Source organism: Octodon degus, unplaced genomic scaffold (genome assembly GCF_000260255.1).
Source record: "Octodon degus isolate 3935 unplaced genomic scaffold, OctDeg1.0 scaffold00082, whole genome shotgun sequence".
Taxonomy (NCBI): Eukaryota; Metazoa; Chordata; class Mammalia; order Rodentia; family Octodontidae; genus Octodon; species Octodon degus.
The window spans coordinates 736,864-743,408 of record NW_004524658.1 but is presented as its reverse complement, the minus strand read 5'-3'; positions in this window follow the sequence as shown (position 1 = coordinate 743,408).

The following is a 6,545-nucleotide window of genomic DNA, read 5'->3' as shown; positions in this document are numbered from 1 at the left end:
GTTGTGTCCCTGATTTTTTTTTTTTTTTTTTTTTTAATTTTGCGGAACCGGGGATTGAACTCAGGTCTTGTGCTTGTCAGGGAAGCGCTTATTCTACTGAGCCATCTCCCCGGCCAAAACATTTCTATATACAACTGACACTCTTGTGTGCCTGTTTGTCCCATGATTTACCCCTGATTAAATCAATGCACCTCTGTCCTTTTTGTTCTCATGAGACTGTTTTTTTGTGTACACAACCCAAGGTGTCCCCTCACCTGAAATGAGGAGTTTCCTTGTACTCCGGTCTCTGTTCAGACACCAAAATGCTGTGTTCACCACAGCTCCTGAAACTCAAGGGAGGGCAACAGGGGATGAAGATAACAAGATACAAGAGTACAGATGAGATCGGGTGATGCCCTCTCTCCTGAACGGAAAACGGAACTCACTAGCACCAGCAGCACATTTATTTATATAATCAGCCTAAGAATAAGTTCATGGTGAGTTTAAGGGCACAGTAAGTTCTGAGACAGAAAAAAAATATCTGAGCTTCAGTAAAATAGCATGCCGTGATGGTTGCATGGAGATCAAGGGAGGAAATGTTATATTATCTCCAACGGGATGCAAACTACTATGCGCATCAGCTCCGTGAGCTCCGCGTGCTCCTCATGGGGCCCTGCCAAGCTCATGAGAAGCAGTGGCCTTGTCCTAGATATCCAAGATATCCTAGATGCTCCCCCAATATGTTACAGTGTCCCAAAACTCTGTTTATTTCAAGTGTTTACTCATTTTCTCCGATTGCACCAATTCTTGTGTTCAGACTCATGTTTACTAATTGTAACTTCCGTCAACTTCACGCGACAAATGAATCCATCCAAGTGTTTCTTAAAATTTTGTTTTTGTATTTTTAAGACTTTCATTTCATGTTAGCTTGTTTTTCTGGTTTCTATTTATTTAGTAATATTTTTATTTTAAGATATTTCGTGGATGGCTGTTCAAATAGTTTTGATAATTGCTTTATGATTATTTTCAGAAAAATCTTACCATATGACTCATTTTCAGGCTAGTGTTAATGGATGTTATAATGACTAGCTGGTCTTTTCCACATTCTTCCTGTCCCACGCAAAGCAATGGATGGAACAATGGTCAGCTTAATAATTTGCTTTAGGGCAAATGAAAAGAAATGCCCAAAAAGTTTCTCAAAGAAAAAACGCTTTGAAGAAGGAAAGAGATGTGCCCTGTACTCAGGACAGGTCATGAAAGAACGCGAGTACAGTGATATGGAGTCGATGGCTGCCATCTTTTATATTTTCGTCTTCTGACATTAATTTTAGATCATTGCCTCAAAACTTGTTTGATTCATCCTAGAAGGCTGGTGTCAGCTACTGGACCTGGCTTGATCTTGTGTCAGAAGCATGGTATCAAGTGCCAGGCTCAGGAGCTGCTGCTCTGTGCCATGGTTAACAAGTCATGGCAGTTGACAGTTCACACCCCAGTGCCACACCATGATATCATGTCCTAATACCAGCCTCACTGGTATGTGTCAATTGCCTTCCCTCATTTCAATATATATTATCCAGGTACTTAGTATGATGGACACTATTTGAATGTGTCCTGGACTTTCCACCTATTATGTTATAGAGCCTAGAGCCTATTTTAAATTAAAAAGACAATGTCGTGTGGGGTGTTCCAACAGTAGCATAATTAGCAGAGTCTGGTAGTGTTGCTTTGCTACAGTGGCTCCTATACTGCCCTGTAGTACTGCATCGGTTTACTGAAGGATTTCCCTGCCCCTGGCTCTCCAACATTTCTAGTGGGGAGGGTTATTGCAGTACTATTTCCTTACCGGTTCCCACTCAAAGAGATCTACTGATATGTGAGACTATTCTTAAGACTGTGAGCATATAGAGGTATGTTAGACAGTGCCTCTTGCTGTAAGTCCTTCACTAACTTGCCCTAATGATTATCTGGAGAATCTTCAAACTTATATGTAAAAAAGTCTTCCTAGGATGAGATATTTTCTACAACTTGTTCTCTTCCAAAAGTTATATTTATTCCTCTAGGTCTCGGGGAGACTAAAAAGTTGCCCGAATAAAGGCACCTCCTGTGTATTTTCTTTTCTACTACCACTGCTTCTCTCTTTTTTCATGGGTCTGTAGATAATGGGGTTTCAGGCTCAACAGAAGTTATTCCCTGTGGATGCTTCTTTCTAGTCAAGTTCCCAACTAGTCTTGCTTGTGGTGGTTTCTGAATGTCTGAATATTATGAATGAGTCCACACTATTTTCTTGCTGTACAAAGGTTAAGACCCAGAAAATGACAATTTGGATCACTTTTGGAGACTGTGCAGAGGATGTTCCGCTGCCTTTATTCTGTTCCCTTACTCTTGGCTTTGTAAACCTATTCTCCATATTCACAACACCTTGTAGAGTTCTCTGTGCTGAGTCTGGTCCATTTGTAGAGCACATGGCTGTGTTAGGAGGGAATATGTTTGTAAAAATCAATCTATATTGCCTTGTACAGACTGTAAGCCTCCTAAATAAATTTTTGGAGTGTACTTATATCATTTAATAATTTATAAAATTAATTATATAAAAGATGAGATAACGTATTTATTTTATAAAAAATAAAGCTTATATCTTTTTTAAAAAATCTAAACATTGTTTTAATCCAATAACTCTCTCTAATACTTCCTTAAATTATTGTCCAACTGCTGCTGACAGTGGAATAACAATATCAGGTTTCATCCTTCTGATTCCCATGCAGTATAAACAATATTTCTCTTTCGATAAGACTTAAATCTTCATTCCAGAGAGATTATCTGTACTACCAGTGAGTGCAAATAATGTTGCCAGAGTTGAGACTCAAACTCATATCTACCTGGCTTAAAAATTATTTATTTTCCTTATATACAATTGAATAATTTTAGACTTGGACTTTTAGAAATCTGATTGACATATAGGGAAGTATTCACCTGAAATGTGAGGAACATCTGTCAGCAACATATGTCCTCCCATTGATCGCCAGGGCTGATTCTGCTGATCTGGTTGGCTGGGTTGGTTTCTCCTTCCTCCTTCCCCTTTCCATGTGAATCCTTCCCAAAGTTGCATGCTTGATGGAAGAGGATGATCATCTCCAGTGAGGGTGGACCATTCCTCCATCAGTAGTGTATAAGTAGCTTTGCTTCCCTGCTAGAACCTCCAAACAAGCTCTCAAGGAAAATATTAACCTGGAAATCATCAATATATTTGAGAAGTTTTTAAATGGCTTTATTCTATGGATATATGATCCTATAATATGCAACTTGAAGTCAATGTGCTCACCTCAAATCTAACTTTTTTCTAATTGCTACACAATAAAATCTTTTTTTTAACATGAGATTTTTTTTTCATTTATTCACATCTTTATAGTTGCTTTCTTTTTTTTCCAAAATTTTATTGATAAACAGATAGCAATGAGACAGTTTCAAATCAAATCGGAAGTACAGTTTCAACAAATAACACACTGCATATATTCTTCTTAGTGGTTAATTGCTGTACAAGATGAGGACTTGAGATCCTATTTACAAACACCATTAGAACAAATCATTCTATTCATTAAGAGAATGAAACTATATATCTATCCCAACCACTTTGAATACACAGACACAAAATGGACATTCGGGATTTCACTGACCTTCTCAGACCAAAAAGCTACAACTCTTGTTGCACAGGTCCTGCTTTACCTTGGTCTTAACCATCCAGTAGAAAAGTATGAAGACGAAATATAGGAAGTAAAGTCATGTTGTTATGTTGAGCTGTGGGGGACTCAGGTCAATAATTTCTGACATTGCCAGTTAAACAGAAGACCCAATGCTATTATGGGCTACTGGACTCTTTTAGAATATTTTGCTGAGTTTACACACCTATAATATTCAATAACAGAACTTAGAAAAAATAGGGTATACTGATGAATAAAATCTTGAGTATACTATTTCATATTTTTTATTCTTTGTTTTATTAAAAAGGTCTAAGTCAGAATATATATTTATGCAATGATATCTGCTTGTGGTTAGCCAGAAAAATAATGCAAAATTAACTAGGATCATTCCTGACTCACTGAAGTCACTTAATAATTCCCAGGTATGGTGACAAACACTGTAGCTCCAAGTACCTAGGAGGCGGATGTGGGAGAACAGTTCAGTCCAAGACAGAGAGGGCAACCTGGCATCATAAGAACACCCTCGCCTCACAACGACAACACAAATAATGCCACTCAGAAATTAAATATTATCATGATGGTGGTGTTTGCTACAAAAGTGATGCTAATGAAGATGAATGACAGAAAGCTCCTTAACAAATATTAAGGCCTAGAAACAAAATATTCTAGCAAAACAAATCAGCTAGAGTTTAGTTATATTGTGTGAAGGATATGAGAAAATGGGAACATATAATGAGAAAAAGTATAGATTATATTGAATAGAGCAAAGGGAAATGAACACAATTTTGTAGATTTGAATCAAATTTTTCTTATCTATATTCACTTTCTGTGTAAAGAATGAAAAAGTAAGATCACCTAGGGAAGTCAAGGGGAAGAAAATGTTAACTGAATACATATAATGCATTCAAAAGTTCTTATTTAAAAAGCCTATAAGCTAAAACTGGATTCGCCTATAAACTGGTTTTCTATAACACTTAGGAAAATCCATATGCACATTTTATCAAGTGATGAACTGCAGTCAGACAGGCACTACTATCTTTGATTGACTCAAATATTTGAACATTGTATCCATAAGCAAAGAGTTGAAATTTGAGTGCTGATAGCAAATATCAATGCAGAAGTTAACACTCAAATCTGAGGCTGCTGCCCAAGATAATACCCAAATGCCCAACATATGACACACAACAGGAATTAGATGAAGTACAATAATATCATTTGATCTATTACAGTTAGTTTAATAATGAGGACATGGAGGTTACAATTTGTAAAATAATGCATAAGCACTTTTCTGCTAATTCAAATTGAGAACTGGAAAAACAAAGCAAAAACACTATTTTTGAACTCAAGTTCACAGATAGGACTTGCAAAACATCATTTGTAAAAGAAATATAGACATACTAAACGTAATGATGAATATATGCAGAAAATAATCTGTAAACAATTTTTTTAATTTTTTAAAGAATACAAATTAGAATTAAAACAGAAAAAAATACAAGTGGTATAGAATGTCACTTAACAAAGTAATATAAATTTCACAGTATTTTTTGTAATGCATAGTGTTGCCTTCCAACCAATTATTCATATTACCAGATATATGTGCATAAAATTGGAAGAAGAAAGAAAAAAGAAAGAGATGTATAAGAAATTAAGGGGTCGAGGAGATGGCTCAGTAGAAGAAGCACTTACCTGGCAAGAGCAAGGGTCTGAGTTCAATCCCTGGTACCGAAAAAAAAAACCCATAAAAAATAAAAATAAAAATAAAAAATATAAGAAATTAAGAAATGATAATGTACAAATGATTAAAAAGGAAGATGGAACATATTAATGTATTAAGTGATTCTTTCCATAGACCATCAGAAATGCACAGTACAGTTGTCAAAAGCATCCTGCTTACATACATACATAAATCTATTTCCTTCACTCACTCTCCTGTCCTTCTCAATTCAGTAACTCTTTCCCTTTGAAAAACTCAAATGAATGAACTCAAATTTCAGCTCTTTGTTTATGAATACAATGTTCAAATATTTGAGTTAATCAAAGACAGTAGTGCCTGTCTGTCTGCAGTTCATCACTTGACAAGATGTGCATATGGAATTTCCAAAGTGTTATAGAAAACCAGTTTATAGTCAAATTCAGTTTGAGCTTATAGCCTTTTTTTAAAAAGAACTTTTGAGTATGTGTTCAGTTAACATTTTCTTCCCCATGACTTCCCTAGGTGATCTTACTTTTTCATCCTTTACACAGACAGATAAGTTCAAATATTCAAAGTGAATATTTGAAAAGTTCACTCTCTTTTCTCAGTATCTATTGTACCTTTCAGATTCCACTTTTCTTTTTCAGGTGCTCACACTAAATATACAATATGATGTTTGCACATGCAGGTCTGATTTATTTTATTTAAGAGTATGGTCTCTAGTTGCATCCATTTACTGACAGAAAACTCAATTTTTTCCTGTTTTATAGCTGAATAATATTCCTTTTTTTTTTCTTTTTGGTGGAACTGGGGATTTAACTCAGGCCCTTATGCTTGCCAGGGAAGTCCTTATTCTACTGAGTCATTTCCCTGGCGCCTGAGTAATATTCCACTGTGTAAAAAAATACCACAACTTTTTTATTCATTCTTAAGTTGATGGGCATCTGGGTTGTTTCCAGGATTTAGCAATGAAAAATTGTGTTACTATGAACATAAGGTGCACATATATCACTTTGGTATGATGTTTTCAGTTCTTCTGGAAAAATATCCAAGAGCTACAGGAGATCAAAGATTTAAATATTAAAACATAAATGCTAAATATTCTGGAGTAAAATGTAGGTAGAAATCCTAAAGATATAGGGGTAGATAGAGAATTCATGCACAAAAACAAAACTGCA